Consider the following 19,661-nt stretch of genomic DNA (forward strand, 5'->3'; position numbering starts at 1 on the left):
CATCTTTCCGTGCTGTCCCTTTGCCAGGTACGCCCTCCCGTATTGAAGTGGGATTCCCTTTCTCCTAGGGAGATCACCACTGTGCCAGGTCCCTGGACACAGTGTGGCATAGACAGACTTGATTGGTCACTCTGATACCGCTAGTTACAGCACTAGGGTCACAAAAGTATTCCTCCAATCCCTTATGCAGGAAGATACATTCTACCAGATGCTTCTCTGCCAACCTTGCAACAACACTAACTGACAGTGTTGTGCCCTTTATACCTCAGGGGGCAGGCGCATCTCTGATGTCACTATCCAGGGACTCAGAGCATACAGCCACTCCCTTCCTTACACAGGGCACCACACCAGGGTGTGAGGGAAAACCTCCATAACTACTGTTGGCAGGCCTATACTTACCAGGACTTACAGCCAACAGGGAAGATGTATGCAGTCATTATTATGCCTGGCTACATACTCCCCCTGGTTAATACACACCGTCCCGGCTGGGACCTAAATTTGGTGTACCTTGCGCCAGGAAACTGCAAAAGAACACACAAATAATATGGCAAACATCATCACATTGACATAATAATGCAAGCCCATCGCACTCACTGACCAGCAGGGAGCGCTAAAGAAAACAGCAGACCACTCTATTGGTTAATCAATAATAATGTCGAGGATCTGGCTTCTTCACCTCCCGCCCCGCAGCATCATGCACAGTCACGCTGTATTCCCGTGGTATCCCTCGCTCATTGCAATACACCACTTTGTGCATGTACACACTGCGTCCTATCTTCCAGACCCGCATAAGTTGAGCTACCCTCTGCTCGGCCTGCATCCCTTTAATGGCTCCCCCTTTCTCTATGATATAGTGTTGGATATCATTTTTAAGCCATCTCTCCCTATTCTCCTCTATCTCTCTCTTTAGAGGTTCCGGGACATACGGGTAATCAAGCCCATGCGACCTTCTGTATGTTGCCGCAATAGCCCGTTCAGCTCGGCAAGTCCTGGTCAAGCTACTTTGACCAGCCGCCCCGGGCAGCACCCATGACAGGGGCTCATCGGTTTCTACCGGGTCATCCAACCCTGCGGACCCCTTAGGAATAATAAGGCCTGCCTGGATACGATCCCACCTTACCCTTAGGGCCCTAAGGTATGCCTTGTCGTCAAAGTCACCGGCAGCCCACCAGTGATCAACCACCCCCTCCCTTTCTAAGATAAATCGGGTGCGGTCGAACCAGGATACATACCCCTCGTACAATGGGGCCCACCATCTAGTCTCCTTTCGTTCTTCGGAGCTATGGTCTATAGATTCTTCTAGGGACTCCTCATCAGGCCCCCCAGAAGATACCCCAGACGTACCCTCAGATCGCTCAACGACTCCTTTATACTGGGAGGTGTTTCTCACTGTAATACTTAGCACACTAGGGCAATCACTAGACACCGACACCTGTCGGGACATCCTCCCTCTTCCCTCCGACCCATCATCCGAAGTCCCCAAGTCCAGGCTTCCAGTCCGATCATCAGAAGGACCCCGTGACTCCCCGGACAACCCTAAGCTGGAACTGGACCCAAATAAAATAGTGACGGGTACAGGGGCTTTAGCTAGGGCCTTGGGGTTAACCTTGGGTGTGGACGGGGTTTGGGGACGGGACCGAACAGTAGGCATTGACAGGGTTACGACCTGCTCTCCAGCGATACCTGCCTTAACGTCGCCACAAAGTCCGTTCTTGTCTCCAGCAGCGGGGCTTCTGGTTCTGCAACTCGAACGCCCGTTCCCCCTGGTAGTAGGGGATCGGTTCCCGCTGCTTGACCGCAGAGGCGCCACCATCTCCCACTCGATGCCGCTCTGGTCCTCCGGAACCACCTCCGCACACGCACGTGCTGCGACGCCATCTTGGGGTGGATCCCCAATCGGGATCTCTTCCTCCACGAGGACATCCGCCAACGCCCGTCTGCTGCGCGATCCAGTCTGGCTCTGGACTCGCTCCTCCGTCTCTTCCATCCCTTGGTTCTGCAACAGGCACGGTGTCTTAGTACCTCGCAGAGTCGGGGTGGATCGACCTGCGTCCGTTCCACTAGTCACCACGGCAGTGGGACTCCGGCAATCGGATGGTCGCGGTACTGGAGACACTCGACTACGTGTCTCCACACCATGAGGAATTTCATTCCTCCATGGCGTACCAATGGTATGACAGTCTCTTCTTATAACTGTCTTACTCGCCAGCCTTGCGCACTCCTCGTCCGAGGATTCTAGCCTGCAATTCGGCCGAGGCATTCCAGTAGGAGACCGGCGATGGGCTCCTCGGTGATCACCTCTCCGATGGCTGGGTTTCTCCGTCGGAAGCACCAGAGCTGACTCCGTCTCCGCGGGACTTGCACTCTTATTCCAGAGGCCTCCCGGCTGCTCTTCTATCGGCATCGGGACATTTCCGGTCACTCCCACAGCTTGCACCAGTACGAATGTGGTCATGGGCCACATATACTGCAGTCCACAGTGGGGGCATCGGGCCTCGCTGCCCACGGCTCCACCCGGCAGTCTGCACTGCAGGCAAAGACACGCCATAGTCTCCACACCCTCCACACGGATTACCAGGAAGCCTCCTGGAGCCGAATAAGGGTGAGTGGAGATCACCGGACCCTGGTCCACTTTGTCAGCAGCTTCAGCCATCTTTACCAACGGAGGCACTCGTCTCAAAGGTCTATATTGGTCAATGGCTCTTCGCAACTGAAAGGCATGGGCTGATGTAGCAACCCTTCCTCCCACTTTCTCTGTCGACATCCGGTGGAACCGCAAACCACTCCCCCTGGTTGAAACTAGGGGGATGTCTCGTAGACTTGTAGGCTGACCCAGCACAGGTGCGGAGTGAGTCATAGTCCATGAGGGCGCGGAGTGAGTCATAGTCCATGAGGGCGCGGCTCCAGCTTTTGCGCCAAACTCCCCATCGGGGTGGAGTTTTCTCGTTGGCGCCAATCCTGGCCAACAATTAGCAAACTGCAAAGTTGCAAGACTTTCTGCAGCATGCCCACGCGGTGTCCCGGGAACGCGGGAACCGCCATCTTGGTAAGTATTGTCTTTTTTTCCATTGAAGGCAGCGTCTGGCTGTTTGTTAATTGGGGTATAACAAAGTCCATTTCGTTCCTCCCATCGGATCACACTGTCATGCTCATTATTCTCAGGGGTATCATCCCGAGAACAAAAACATGATAAACACGGCGCAGCCACGGCTTTCACGCCATTCCAGAGCAAACACACAAGAGTCTCTCCTGTAGCTTGTTCTTCGTCCACGCACAGTTCATATGCGTGTTCTTCCTCTGACCGCAATCCTGGACCTTCTGCTCTATGCAGATCCTCCATTCCTACGGTTCTCTCTCCCCGCCATCCTGGACCTTCTGCTCTGTGCAAATCCTCCATTCTGACAGGTCTCTCTTGATCGCTGAACACTGATTTCCTGTACATGGAGCTCCACTCTGCGGGGCAGCTACCACATCCGTACAATAAACATGCCTTGTGCACCACCTTGTGTACCTAATGTAGATCTGACTCGTGTTTGCACTACCTCAGGCTAGGCTCACTCTTTCTGTGTCTACTGTAACACGTTCCTCCAGTCTGTGCTTCTTGGTAAGTGATCTGGAATGGAGACTAGAGTACTCTGGCTCTTCCATGCAGTACTTTGGGCGTCGACCTACTTTTGGCTAGCCTAGTGCGGACCCTTCCAGAATTCCTGCCCTCAGTTACCAGTTTACCCCTTCAGGCGTCCCCCGCTAGCACTTCCTCAAGGTGACTAGAACAGCAATAGCCCCCTGCTCCAGACTCACTAACCCCTTACGGATCCCAAGGCGTCTTTGCGGCATGCAGCTCCAGCATCTCCCTGACTACCCCTGGCTCCGTCCCACGCAGCACAAAGTGGCAGCAGACACTCTCTCTGTTTCCTAGCGTGTGCCTAGCAAAAGCCTGTCCTGTTGACAGGTATCTCTCAGCAGCGCCTCCAATTGTAACGGCTGGACCCCCCTTGTCTGACCCACCCAATCTCACATTGGCCCGTGTGGTCTAACCGGTCCCCATTACAAGGTCGTGTGTGGTGGTGCACCTGCAAGTAACAGGACTCCTGAGTCTCCCGCTTGATGGTATTAGGGGATGTCATCAGGACAGGTCGCTGAGGTAGTGGGTACGAGTCCAACTTACTTCACGTGCAGCGCCTCCACCTCATCAGGATCTATGCTTCCGCAGGGAGATGGTCCTGGTGAGGAACTCCTTCTCGGTGGTGACCGCCACTGCAGAGTAATCTCACACTCACACAGTGGGGGTTTCTTTGAACAAGGCATCTTTATTATAGACTTGGATGTAGCAGACTGCCCTATGCAGCTGCCGGCTCTAGCCGCACATCTTTCCGTGCTGTCCCTTTGCCAGGTACGCCCTCCCGTATTGAAGTGGGATTCCCTTTCTCCTAGGGAGATCACCACTGTGCCAGGTCCCTGGACACAGTGTGGCAGAGACAGACTTGATTGGTCACTCTGATACCGCTAGTTACAGCACTAGGGTCACAAAAGTATTCCTCCAATCCCTTATGCAGGAAGATACATTCTACCAGATGCTTCTCTGCCAACCTTGCAACAACACTAACTGACAGTGTTGTGCCCTTTATACCTCAGGGGGCAGGCGCATCTCTGATGTCACTATCCAGAGACTCAGAGCATACAGCCACTCCCTTCCTTACACAGGGCACCACACCAGGGTGTGAGGGAAAACCTCCATAACTACTGTTGGCAGGCCTATACTTACCAGGACTTACAGCCAACAGGGAAGATGTATGCAGTCATTATTATGCATGGCTACATATATATATATCTGGAGAATATGGAATTACCCAGTATACCGAGGCTGCTAACAGGTAGTGCACACACTTTATGGCAACTTGATTGAAGAGAGACCCAGCAATGATTAATGAAACAATAAGCCTCCGGTATTGAAAACAGGGAGTTGGGTAATAGTAAGCCGGATAGAGGTACAGAGGGACACCTCCCTAAGGGGCGCCCCCAAGTAAATCACAGCCCGGCACTAACCGCCTCAATAATCTCCCTGAAATACCGCGTGGAGGTTAGGAGTACTCACGAAAAAGCCGTCCCTGTTGGTGCAGGGAATTCTGCAGCGGCTTCCTCCTCTGGTGTAGCTGGCGTCAGCGTGCTCCTCCGGAAATGATGACACAGGAAGAAGGGGGTAGGATGGTCCGTGGTTCACAGCAACTTCAGCAGCCAACGCATGGATGTCTAAAAAAACTTTATTGATCGCTAGCAGCAAACATCAGGCAACCACTCTAACATGTTTCGTCCAGGCTATGGACTTTTTCAAAGAAAAAGTCCATAGCCTGGACGAAACATGTTAGAGTGGTTGCCTGATGTTTGCTGCTAGCGATCAATAAAGTTTTTTTAGACATCCATGCGTTGGCTGCTGAAGTTGCTGTGAACCACGGACCATCCTACCCCCTTCTTCCTATATATATATCTGGTCTAACTGTACGCTTACGCACAACATATCCCAGTTGGCGTCAGCATAGCACACTTGGTGCACACTTACCACAACTGTATATCCATACGACCATATCTCTATCGGACTGCAATATCCAGCAGCACATTGTTAGGTTCTACCAATCCTGCACACCAATAAAGTTTTACTGTGTTTTGAAATATGAAAAGTTTATGAAAAGTTTTTCATTTACTGTGGCACTACATATATGACAACTACTATCGTCCCTCACAACACTTACCTCTAGCCTATCGCTCCATATGAAGGTGGCTAGGGCCAGTGAGTTCACAAACACTGGACTTTACCACCCTATCTGACGCTCCTCTGGAGTACCTAACCCCAAGAGCCTGTTAAACACTTGTCATTATTTAATACTCGTTTTAAACCCCATTGTTTTAACTAATCTTTGAATAAAGAATAGTTTTTAATTGACTCACCATCTCACTTAGGAATAGAGTGCTGCATAGGGGTTCTGTGTGTCTTTAGTATAACTCCCTGTTACTCACCTAAGAGTGAGGAGAGACACAGAAAACAGCAGAAGAGAAACATGTTATCTGCTGTCTGCTGGGTCCAAGCACACCCATCTACATACAGCACTTATTCCCTCACCTGCTGTCTCTGTAAGTTTCCCCTCAAACCTCTTAGATTGTAAGCTCTTCGGGCCAGGGATTTCCTTTCCCATTGTCTGATTTTGCTCCACTTATTGTATTTTTTAAATTCCCTGTACTGTATTCTTTGTGAAGCGCTGAGTACACTTTTGGCGCTATATAGCTAAAGACATTGTCATGCCTGTATGCCCGCAGACCTGGCAAGACCCCAGAACTGAGGTGGGAAAGGTATTACACCACACACCCACAGCAGTGGGAGCAAGCCCGGAGTGTGGTATAGCGTTGCTGGGCCTGTTTAATGAGTAGTTAGTGATACTTGCAACGTCTTTAGTAGTATGCGTAGGGATAGTCGTGTCCGTGTGCCAATGTCCAAGGGTTCCAGAGGGTAGAGTCGTCGGGGTACAAAGCCAGGTCCAAGGGTTTCAGAGAGCAGTGTGGTCGAGAGTGTAGCAAGGTTCAAAGGGATACACAGAGCAGAATAGTCCAGAGTAAGCAGGGTCAAAGCCAGGGAAATCCAAAGGTGAAGCACAGGAGCAGGATACAGCAGGGACACAGAGGGAGCACAGCATAGGTCAGCACACAGGGAAACAGGAACTACTGTATGCAGAGCGAGGAAGAAGTGGACAGACAGGGATTATAAAGGAAGGTGCACCAATGACAGAGAGGGGAGGAGCAGAGAGAGAAGTGGGAGAAGATAGGGATAGGTCAGGAAGAAGAGAGGAGGAGACAGAAGGGGTAATCAGGGGAGTAACCGGTAGGAATTGGGAGGAGGAGTCAGGGTCGTGGCAGGGCAGAGAAAAGGAGCGTGTGCGCGGACCCTCTGTAAGTTGAGGGTGCGCGCGCACAGGCTGTGAGAGGGAGATGGCCCGCAGGGACCGGGAGGAGGACGTAGAGGGCGGACAGAGCCCGGAGAAGGAGCGCGTGCGCACGCCCTGCGTGAGCGGAAGGGGCGCGTGCACAGGCCGTGTCACCAGGCGCTCGGAGCGCCGCGCTGCGGGAACCGTGCAGGAGGGGGGCAGAGGAGCGGACGGGACCGCCAGGGATGGCAAGGTATTGTTCGTGGGCGCAGCGAGTGACTGGGAGAGGGGAACACTGGTGCAGGAGCTCGGGGACTGCGCGGGTGCGCGAGGTCTGCGGGGCATGCGCTGAGGAAGTGGGAGAGAGGTAGAAGGAACAGGACAGGAGTGGGACAGGGTAGAAGGTATAACAGGAGATGGGACAGGGGAAGATAAGGAAGGGAAAGGAATCCCCTGGATCGTCACAGACATACAATAAAATACAATAACACTCAGGGGAAGCTGTATATGCATTGTTGCTTTACTGGTATTGGAACCGACCACCCTTTTGTTTCAGAGTAACCTGTTAGACCCCGTTTAAGCTGGGTCCATTACTGGGATCCTGGCTGGTCCTATGAAGGTGAAGATTATACCTATGAACTCTTTGGGAACTGTCACTTCCATGCAGGCTGAGATTAATACTTTTGCACATCTAGAAATGATCCGCCAACACCCAGGAACCCTCTTTCTGAGGCCCTCTGTAGTGTGTCACTTTCCCCTCTCTGGGACCTGTTGGATACCACTAGCCATCTTCTTGGATCCTAATTAAACGGCACTCTCCCTATCTTAACATAATAAATAAAGGGGGACCTGGTCTGTTTTATTACGTTATGAATATATCCCTATCAACTCTCCCGAGGCTCCTCTCCTTTTATCTTCCAGGAACCTGACTCTCTAGAACTTTCCTCCTATCCTACATACTCATCGTGACATCAGGATCCCTATGACAACACAGGGTGGGCCCAGCAAACACTAACCTGCTAGTAACCCCTTAGTAGGGGGGTTACATAAATATAGCACCAAGTGTAATTATGACATCAGGTTTCTCTATCACCTCCTCAGACATACATATTTGGTTTGTTTGTATCAAACGTGCCATAAATGGACTGCATTTGGGATTGGTGGAGATTACTCGACATTACCCAGAAGTTTGATAATTGGGTTGTGTCTAAAAATAACTCTAATTATATTGAGCAAGTCAACTGAATAAACTTCGATGTATTTTAATCTCTCTCCCCGATTTATAATTACAGACGGAAGTATAAATTACTTACAGCTGTGATTGCAATTACACAATGAAGCGTCACTTTCATTTATTTCTGTTTATTGATGATTTTATCCCCATATAAAGTGACCGCATTGGGAAAATCAGAAACATCACAAACACCATCTGAGAAATACTATGACTTGTCCTGAGGGAAATAAGACATAACATTATTCCCCATCACTAAGCAGAGAAATGTAGGATAAACCTGTGTGTTTCCCTCAGGTCCCATGTCAGTCTCTCCCTCTCAGTAATGTCCCATATGACACATCCCCGTCCCACTGATTTACACATCGCTCTCAGCAGCTTCCCTTTCCTGTGATACATTTGTTGCAGTTTTATCCTCAGTTTGGGAGATTTAGATAAACCTAATCAGTAAGGTTTTGCTGCCCTCTAGTAGTGACAGGGTGTAATTGTTGCTCGAATGTTTCTGTATGGAAGGTCTGTGAGATATTGTCACTGTGTCCCTAGCACAGTAATACACGGCGGTGTCTTCCAACTTCACACTGTTTATCTGTAGATAAGCCGTGCTAATGGAATTATCTGTAGTGATTGTGAATCTTCCTTGGAATGACGAGGAGTACCAGGTTCTCCCATCCGCAGGATCAATTCTGCTCACCCATTGCAATCCTTTCCCTGGAACCTGTTGGACCCAGTGCATATAGACGCTGGTGAATGTGAACCCAGAAGTTTTACAGGATAACTTCACACTCTCCCCGGGCTTTTTCATTTCTGAGCCGGGCTGAACAAGTTGGATATTTGACATGACTCCTGTGAATGGGAAAGTAACACACGTTAGAGATCAGTTCCCACAATAAAGAAATCAGGTCACTTTCCCCCTTGGTCCCTGTCACTCACCTGAGAGTGAGGAGAGACACAGAAAACAGCAGAAGAGAAACATGTTATCTGCTGCCCGCTGGGTCCGGGCTCAGGACACAAGTCACAGAGATTACTGTCACATCACAGCCCTGCGGCTCCAGCTTTTCTACCTGACAGATCCCAGACAGGAAGCACAGGCTGAATTTGCATGTTCTGATGAGGGGAATAAAGAGCCTTCAGTCCTTGTAATAATAACTCACATCAGAGATTAAAGAAGAAAACTGCAAAAGGTGCCAGGATCAAAACAACGTGCGAATACATTCATGGCACCTGATACATGTGTTACCCTCTGTTCATTGCTACATACAACACCTGTAATATGTATGTATGTATGTCTTTATTTATATAGCGCCATTAATGTACACAGCGCTTCACAGCAGTAATATACGGTACAATCATATAAATAACAAATAATATAAATAAGACATAAAGGGGAGAAGTGCTTCAGACATAAAAGTAACATTTAGGAAAAGGAGTCCCTGCTCTGAAGAGCTTACAATCTAATTTGTAGGTAGAAAGAACGTACAGAGACAGTAGGAGGGGGTTGTGGTAAGTGCACCTGCAAGGGGCCAAGGGTTATGTATGAGGTGTTAATTATCAGCCATGGAGCTACTCATATGCTTCCTAAAGCATGTGTGTTTTGAGGTGGGTCTTAAAGGTGGATAGAGAGGGTGCTAGTCGGGTATTGAGGGGAAGGGCATTCCAGGGGTGCGGGGCAGTCAGTGAGAAAGGTTAAAGGCGAGAGAGGGCTTTAGATGCAAAGGGGGTATAGAGAAGACATCCTTGAGCAGAACGCAAGAGTCAGGATGGTGCATAGCGAGAAATTAGGGCTGAGATGTAAGGAGAAGCAGAAGAGTGTAAAGCTTTGTCCCCGCATGCTACTGCAGTGCCTGCTGTGGCGGACGCTGCAGGGACAAGAGCCCTCCCCTCAATGGCGCCGGGCCCGCTGCGAGGGGGGGCCGCAGCGCTGTGGCGAGAGTTTCTCCTTCTCTCAATAGAATTGAGAGCAGGAATCGCGACGGAGCGCTAGGCCACGCCCCCCGCCAATTCAGCCAACAAGGGCGAACCTGCTTGGTGACGTCATGGCCGCGCCCCGTCACTCCCCCGCCACGCCCCCCCCCACCGGTCTCTCTTCCTGCAGCTCATTGCAGACCGGGGAATCGGCTGCACTCGCCGCCAGCCTCGCGGGCGCGCGTGCAGCGGAGGCACTGGGACCTTAGTCTAAAGCTTTAAAAGTGAGGAGGAGAATTGAGTGTGAGATACGGGATTGATAGAAAGCCAGGAGAGGGATTTCAGCAGGGGAGACGCTGAGACAGATTTAGGAAAGAGTAGAGTGATTCTGGCAGCAGCGTTTAGGATAGATTGTAGGGGAGACAGGTGAGAGGCAGTAAGACCGGACAGCAGGAGGTTACAGTAGTCGAGATAAGAGAGAATGAGGGTGGTGTCAGAGTTTTTGCTATGCGGACACTACATAGGGGGTCCTAATTATTTACCCATCAAAATAATATGTATTAATTTATTAATAATGTGCAATTAGTCAACAAGCTACATAATTAGTGAAATAAAAACAGTGTGCGACAGGACCAACAAGTTATCACATAATATACTTCTAAATTCTACTTGAGAAGGGGTAATATAAAGTTACCATTAATACTCATATTTACTAGTACTGAGTACCCGTGCACTATTACTCCAGGTCACCTTGGGGGTATGTACCAAGAGAAGCAATTTGCTCCAAAACAATGGGAACAAATACTCCATTGAGCGATGTGCCTCTGGCAGATGTGTGAAGCTGTTAATCTTACTTCTTACATGTGACAGGTCTCTTAGGGGCAGAGATTACCCCATTTATTTGGCACAGAGAGAGAGAGAGAGGAAACGTCCCCAGTTACAGGCACAGATTTTACTCCATCCCATTATAATATTGTTCTCATTCTCTCCTCCCTCAGTCCCCTGTAACCAGTCTCATAAACACTCACTGGGGCAAGTGGGGCATTAGAGCAATGCACATTCATACATTGACCTAAAGTGGGGCAGAGTCACAATGATACAATGTGCACTTATTTTCAGAACAATATTGGAGTTTGGGACATTAGACTCTGGAGACGATATTAGTACATCATTTCAGTGGAGCTGATCTCTCCCCCAGCACTGGGAAGCAGTATCACAGAATATTTAATACATGTTTTTTCTATAGGTTTGTGCATCAGTTTAGCAGCCTGGAATCTCTCACACATCCCAATGTGTTTTGCAGACAGTTGCTGCCCTCTAGTGGTGAGAAGGATTCCTCACTGAGGGTGAATGTTTCTGTATGGAAGGTCTGTGAGATATTGTCACTGTGATTCTCTCGCACAGTAATACATGGCGGTGTCTTCTGGTTTCAGGCTGTTTATTTGTAGAAAACCTGTGCTTATGGAATTATCTGTAGTAATTTTGGACCTCCCTTGGAATGAGGAGGAGTACCAGGTTCTCCCATCCGCAGGGTCAATACTGCTCACCCATTGCAATCCTTTCCCAGGAACCTGTTGAATCCAGTGAACCCAATAGCTGGTGAATGTGTATCCCGAAATCTTGCAGGATAATGTCACACTGTCCCCGGGATTTTGTATTTCTGCGCTGGGCTGAACAAGTTCAATATCAGACTTGACCCCTGAAAATAACACAATAGAAATGATTGAACCCCCAAAGGACACAAGCAGCAGATATTATTATCCCACCTCTGAGCCTCTCACTCACCTGGGAAGGAGGACAGACACAGAAGGAAACAGAAGAGAAGCATGTTATGTATTATCTCCTATCTGCTGGGACTGAGTTTAGCACAAACCCTGTTCAGTCTGAGATCACCGTCCTGGGGCTCCAGCTTATCAACCCTGACAGATCCCAGACAGGAGGCACAGCCTGAATTTGCATGTGTTCATCAGGGGTATAAAGAGCATTCAGATCTGTAAGAAACACATTAATAACAGAGGGGGGAGAACAAAAACATTTCCAGGAGGTGTGGGGATGAGGAACATTTCTGCACCGTTTAATGTCACAAATATGTATTTGTTTTATTGTGAGTATTCCTAAGGACGGAAGCATCAAACATATGTAGCCAGGTCCCCCTTGCCGTAGTAACTCCCCTCCTGCTGGTGCGCGAGCCGCGCGTTACTAAGGATCGGGCCGGTTGCCGGGGATGCGATCGGGCCGTCGTTAAGGCCGTGATCGCGTTGCTGCGGTGCTGTCGGTTCGCGGAGTGGGGCGCCGCCATTGTTAGGGGCGGTGCGCATGCGCAAGGGCTAGGAGCACCGGGAGGACTGCAGGGAGCTCGCGCCTGCGCAGTGAAGGCACAGAAAGCCCGCGAAGCACTAGCCTATGAGAGGAGGGCTCTGTAAGAGGACCCATGAGCCTCTGGAACGGCCCCATGACGCCAGGGAGCCAATAGGGCTGGAGGAGCTCTGTTGGCAACATAGAGATACATTTCGCGTGCAGGGACCACGTGAGCAGTTGGTGACCGGAGCAGCTAGGGGAAAGAGGTAGGGTGCTGGAGTCAGTGACTCCCGGCACTAGGCCAGTACTCCCCTAGGCCCCAGATAGTCCTGAGTCACCCTAGTGGAGTGCGATAAGGACAGGCCCTAGGTTAGGGACCCTGCCCCTTTATCTATACGCTAGTTAGGAATCCAGCGGACGCTGTGCTTTCCGCCGAGAGGATTGTGCTTAAGCTTGGCCTCTAAGAGACAACTAGACTATAATTGCGGAGGCCCAGTACGGATTGACTGCGGCCTGTGGATATCAGCACGGTTCTCGTCAAGGTACAGACGGCGGGGAGAAGCGGTGATATTATCCACGCCGGAATTCACCCCAACTTCGGAGGACACCCCAGCGATTCCCCCGTGGTATAGCAGTACCCGTGGCTGGAGCCCGGGCAGGTAACTCACCAACTCACGTGCACCAACAAGGCCTATCCTCAGACATAGTGGCTGCGCAGTCACACACATATACACATACGTTGGTCTATGAACTGGGAGTACGAGACTTTGGGTGGGACTCACTGGACTTGAGGGTGGGATCCTTGTGTTGGGACAGTAGCGTTCGCTGTGACGCAATAAGTGTGGACACCCTCTGTGGTGTCCGTTAGCGTTAACCTCAGGGAGACGTTGAGTCAGGTTGCCTTTGGAAAGGGACACCTGTTGTTACTTGTTGACCTTGCATGTTTCTACGCACAGCAGTAAAAGGTATTCGTTATTATCCAATCAGTTGTATGTAGTTATTGGGTATTGTCCTGCGAGGAACCACTCCACCTCTGGCAGGAGCCATCGCAGGTGGAGGCGCTGCATCATTGTAATTGTATATGCTAGTATATTGCCCCAGGTTCCCCGTGGCGGGAACTCAGCCCTCCTGTGAGCCAACAGGTAATGCACAACACCGAGTAACACCATATGTTTCCTGCACCCCCACACTATATCTGCGATTGGGGGGGGGGGGAAAGCCGTTACATTTGGAGGCACTGCTGAGATCTTAGACCTGGGGTGCCCTATTCAACAAACGTTCTAAAATGTCACCAATATTCCCGTGCCTGTCGCGCTCAGAAGTATATGAGTGGGCTATGAGGCTGGAAGTGCCACCGACCCACACGCTTGCGGTGTGCTGCATCCCTATAGACGTCCCGTCTATGGCCATACGAGTAGCTTTGCGCCAACACTCTCATCTCCGGGGTACAAACGCCCTAGCCTTGGTAGATCAATGCACAGAGACCAAGGGGTATTATTCCGTGTTAGTGGACATTGGGCAAGATGTAAATGTGGAACAAGGACCATCCAGCGTGTGGTTTGACGGCCCGGCCGAGTCGAGTTGTGCGGTGGTGTACCCCGCGTGGCCCATCAAGTCCAAACCCGACAGCTCCCGCACGAACTTGGAGGAGGTGGATATGTGTGCCTCGTCTTCTTCCCCTGAGAGTTATTGTGAGTCTACTGTAGGTGCCGCCACCGACCACAGTCCGCCGCTAAGTATTGCACCGGCCCCGACTAGCGGGAGAAATGAGATCCAAATGTTAGCTCAAAGTCTTGCCGAGTTGGGAGGAGCCAGGGCTGAAGCATCGATGCAACAGCAATATCGTAAATTGAAAATCTTTTCAGGCACTAAACCGACACCGGCGGGCGAAGAGGCGTTTGACGCATGGATAGAGTATACTTCACAGGTTGTAGAGGAATGGACGTGCCCTGAGCTAGTCAAACAACAACGCATAATGGAGTGTCTACGGACCCCCGCTTCCATCACTATACGGCTGGCTAAGGATCAACATGCAGATATCACTGCCCAGAAAATGTAAGAGATGCTTGAGCGTGCTTACGGGCGAACAGAAGATGAAGGCCAACTGATGCTGAGGTACCTCAACCTTCGCCAGTAGCTGGGGGAGGAGCTGTCTGCCTATCTCCACCGAATTAGGAAGGTCCTATAGGATATGCGGAAACGAGACCAGATCAAGTCCACTCAGGTGGATGAGTATTGCTGGAATCAATTCTAGAAAGGAGCACTTCCCGACAACCCTATCGCCATCATGGTTAAATGCTCCCTGATGCGGAACGACCCCCCTTGCTGGCAGGATCTAGTGGATGAGATCAACAAGCATGAGGCATATGGCCGGTTACATACTCCCGCCAAGGTTAAGGAGTCTGCCCCCAGTGACCCAACTAAAGCCGCTGGGGCCAAGGCCAAGAATTCTGCGACTACAGAAGAGGAGGTCGCCCCTAAGGGCTCGGGCCCCAAAGCTAGGCCCAATCGCAACTCCCCTCCCCCGTACCGTGGCCGTTCTGAATCAAGGGACCTCCTTTGCTACACCTGCGGTAAGAAGGGCCATTTCACTCGGGCCTGCCCAGAAAGGGAGGAACCCCCTGAGGACAAAACTTCCACTCGGCGAAACCCAGCCCGGACGATGGTATGCCGAGCACAAGCCGCTGGACCTGACGTGGAGACCCCTCAAGGGAACACCAATGCCCCTGCGGATGCTGAGGCAGGGATGGATGCCCCCAACCGAGGGGCTTACAGCCAAGTAGGCCCTGCAGCCATTGTGCCAGTATTAGTAGAAGGGATCTACGCATCGGCCCTACTGGATACAGGGTCGCAAGTGACCATCATATACCAACCGTTCTATGAACAGCACCTCCGGCACTGTACACTGAGAACGGCCAAGCATGTGACAGTACGAGGGCTAAGCAATGAAGACTACCCTATCGCTGGAATTGTACAGGTGCAGATGGAAATACTCCAGCTGAACACCGGGAACAGACACCCCATGCAATTAGCGGCCTTGTTATGCCCGGAACCCCAAGGACAGTGCAAGTACCCGATCATTTTAGGCACTAACGCTGATATAGTACAAGCAGTGTTTCGGGCGTACCTGAAAGAGACTAACGAGTTACCTCTAGCCACCGCCCTTCTAGACCCAGTTCTAAGAGAAGAGTGCCAACGGATCTATGCCCTGGAGCGACATGGAGACCTATACAATCGTCAGGCTGGACTGACGACCATATTACCAGGGGGAGTACAAAGACTACCTGTTTGGTGTTGTTACCCTGAACGAGATGGGGATGATCAGCTTTTCTCTCTGGAGAGTACCCTGGAAGAGGAGGTCCAGAGAGGATATAAAATTCTACCGGAGGTGAGGGAGTGGGCAACTAAGATTCCACGCCGAACCCACGTGTATGTGCAGAATATCTCTCCCTTCCCAATGGAGTTGGATGCCGTTCAGAAGTTGGGTGGCATATATCCGGTCAGCCCAGTAGTAGACACACCTGAGGTGAAGGTGGCGGCCGCGGATGAGCGTGTCATTGAGCTGGATTTCAACTTCGGTGATTCGACACTATCCACCCATTGGAAGGAGCGGCTGGCCACGCAGTTGACTCAACGACGACATGTGTTCTTCACGAGTGAGATGGACGTGAGGTGTAGTCGCAGCGCCCAACATACCATCCGATTGAGTGACACCACCCCATTCCGAGAACGATCACGCCGCCTCGCCCCGTGGGATATAGACGATGTGAGGAACGTCCTTCATGATATGGAGGATGCCGGGATTTTGACAGAGTCTCGGGGCCCATACGCGTCCCCCATAGTGGTGGTGCGTAAAAAGAACGGATCCGTACGACTGTGCATCGATTATCGGACATTGAACAATCGTACGATACCGGATCAGTACAACCTCCCGCGCATCGAAGAAATACTGAACGCGCTAAATGGAAGTCAATGGTTCAGCGTGCTCGACCTCCGATCCGGGTACTATCAGGTACCTATGAGCGCGGAAGATCAAGAAAAAACAGCTTTCGTCTGCCCCCTGGGATTCTATCAATTTACCCGTATGCCCCAAGGTATATGTGGGGCGTCTGCTACGTTCCAAAGGTTGATGGAAAAGACTATCGGGGACATGATTCCACGGGAGTGTCTGGTATACCTGGATGATATCATCGTCTTCGGAAGGACTCTGGAAGAGCACGAAGAACGATTATTTAAGGTGATCGACCGTCTGGGGAACGAAGGTTTGAAATTATCCCTAGACAAGTGCCGGTTTTGCCATACCTCGGTGACCTACGTGGGACACTTAGTGTCCGCCAAAGGGATCGCCACCGACCCTGCCAAGGTAGAGGCCGTAGTGAACTGGCCTCGCCCAGAGAACGTCACAGAGTTGCGATCCTTCCTGGGGTTCTGTGGGTATTACCGCCGCTTCGTGGAAGGGTACTCGAGCAAGGCTAAACCCCTGAACAATCTGTTGAAGATATACCCTTCAGAGACCGGGAAGAAGGCTGTATCGGCTCACCAACCGTTCGGTGACAAATGGACATCTGAGTGTGAGCAGGCCTTCCTGAAACTGAAGAAGTGTCTGACCGAAGCGCCCGTGCTTGCATATGCGGATCCCGAACAGCCATACGTCCTGCATGTGGATGCCAGCTTAAATGGTCTAGGCGCCGTCCTGCACCAGAAGCACCCGGAGGGCCTGCGGCCTGTAGCTTACATCAGCCGCAGCTTGACACCCAGTGAACAGAGATACCCCGTCCACAAGTTAGAGTTCCTGGCTCTCAAGTGGGCTATTACCGAGAAACTACACGATTACCTGTACGGTGTTGCCTTCGAAGTAAGGACAGATAACAATCCCCTCACCTATGTCAATACCTCGACCAAATTGGACGCCGCCGGACACCGCTGGTTGGCCGCCCTGAACAGTTACAGATTCTCCATGAAATATAAGCCGGGGCCCTTGAATATAGGGGCTGACGCCCTCTCCAGACGACCCGGGTTAAGCGCTGTTCCAGATGATGAGGAGTGGGAGGAACTCCCAGGACCCGGCGTGAGAGCTATGTGTAGCATGGCCGCTATAGTCAACAGCCAAGTGGCCTTTTCAGAATTACGAGCAGCTGATTCATTGGGATGCCGGTCGCAGGCTGCCCAGCCGCTTACTGCGATCCCAAAGGGATGAATATCACGCCTGATAAGGTGTTACGGTGGAAGGACCTGGTAGATTACCAAGTACGAGATCCTGTTATTGGTATCCTCCGGAGAGCTGTAACAAAGGAGAACCCTGCCCTTCTTAAGCGCGCGCCCAAAAACTTGGTGGCCTTGCTCATTCAGGAGTGGGACAAATTCGAAATAGACAATTGCTTACTCTATCGGGTGGTACAGTACCACAACCACCCGGATAGGAGACAACTAGTCCTCCCTAAGAACCTACAATATCTGGTGCTGAAGTCCCTACATGATGATCATGGGCACCTTGGTACAGACAAAACCTTTGGGCTGGTCCGAGATCGTTTTTTTTGGCCTAAGATGCGAGAGGCCGTTGAGCGTCACTGTCGCCGATGTACTAGGTGTATACAGTGGAAAACTCTGCCTACCCGAGCGGCCCCCATGGGTCATCTGCAGAGTTCGGGTCACATGGACCTCGTGTGTATGGACTTTCTGTGCATTGAGCCGGATAGCCAGGGAATATGTAACGTGCTGGTCATCACAGACCACTACACGCGGTATGCTCAAGCTTTCCCTACTAAAGACCAGAAAGCCATCACCGTGGCGAAGATATTATGGGAAATATACTTTGTACATTACGGCCTTCCCTACTGCCTTCACTCTGATCAGGGGCGGGATTTCGAGAGTACTTTGATCAGGGAACTGCTCCGAATGCTGTACATTGCCAAATCCCGAACGACCCCGTATCACCCCGAAGGAGATGCTCTACCCGAACGTTTTAATCGGACATTACTAGACATGCTCGGAACACTACAGAGTGCTCAGAAATCGGAGTGGAGTCGACATGTAGAGACCTTGGTGCATGCGTATAATTGCACCAGACACGAGTCAACGGGATTCTCCCCATACTTCCTGATGTTTGGGAGAGAAGCGAGATTGCCAGTGGATGTGCGTCTTAGAGTCTCAACGGATGGGATACATAATGCTAGAGGAGCAGAAGGGGGAAGAAAAACAGGGAAAATCACAGGATCAGACAGCAAGAGGAAGAAATATTTTTAGATACATCTAGGAATAATGTCATTAACATTTCAGATACCCCTCTTACTTTACAACAAACACTGCTGCTGAATAAAGGCCTCAATTTTGCTCCTCAAGAGAACTTTAACTTGTTTTCTACGATCATAGACCTCCAAAAGTACACCAGGAAGTTAGCTCTCAAAAAATTGTTTATTAAAAAAAGATAATACTGATGTGTGTACAGATATCAATGTTCATGTTGAACCGACTAATCATGATGTATGTTCCTTTAAGGAGGATGTTTTTGGTCTTGAAATGAAATCCCTATTTCAAGAGAGCTGTACAGATGACCCTATCGTATAGTGGTAAAGTGAAATAAGGCGCAAACAAATAAAAAGTGAACACTAATAATAAGTGACTAATCAAAATCTTAAATAGGTGATAATGTGATAAAATTTAAATGAATACAGCTTCACCCCCTGCTCTGGAACCCACTGGAAGGGGTAGTCTTCACTCTTCCCCCACAGTAACAGCAAAACACACAAAATCCACGGGGAGCATGGGGAGGAAACAAAAATAAATTTAAGTGCAGCAAAAAAAGGCAACGTGGAAAAAAGCCTTCAAATGACTTGGCTCTAATGAATTAACTACTTACAAGATGTAAGAGTCAAATAGGCAGGGTTGACTCAAACAGTCACAGGTAAGTGGATGATGCAGTTGTCATCAGAGTGGATCGGGTCCCCAGGATCACGTACCCCAATGTTGAGAGAAAAACTGGCATAGCACAGATCACTCGAGATAAAATAGCTTTATAACAATAAAATATTATACTTACATTCTAACAATAAAATACGGGCATATCACACTGCATTAGTGTAGGAAGATTTTAGCCAGCTGGCTCACCGTCCTGCAACGTTCCCCCACTCCTCTGCCTCAGCCCCCGGTCAGCTGTTACACTGCTCCGACTGGCATCTGACGTCACTTCTGGGTTCGTCGCGCGGTGAGTGCTGGATCTTCCTGCAACTTCTCTGCTGTATGCTCCGGTCTGAATGAAAACTCCCACTCTACGCGTTTCAAAAGCAACTGCTTTCTTCCTCAGGAGTCCTGTTTTTCAGATG

At 50.4% G+C, this 19,661-nt stretch overlaps 1 long non-coding RNA gene across 1 annotated transcript in view; it reads right to left on the bottom strand.

Annotated features, from left to right (window-relative positions):
- LOC142465275 (uncharacterized) overlaps positions 1 to 19,661 on the bottom strand; it is a 106,852-nt gene that overhangs the window by 14,001 nt on the left and 73,190 nt on the right. The gene's annotated exons all lie outside the window — the stretch shown is intronic.

Source organism: Ascaphus truei, chromosome 13, assembly GCF_040206685.1.
Source record: "Ascaphus truei isolate aAscTru1 chromosome 13, aAscTru1.hap1, whole genome shotgun sequence".
NCBI classification, from domain to species: domain Eukaryota; kingdom Metazoa; phylum Chordata; class Amphibia; order Anura; family Ascaphidae; genus Ascaphus; species Ascaphus truei.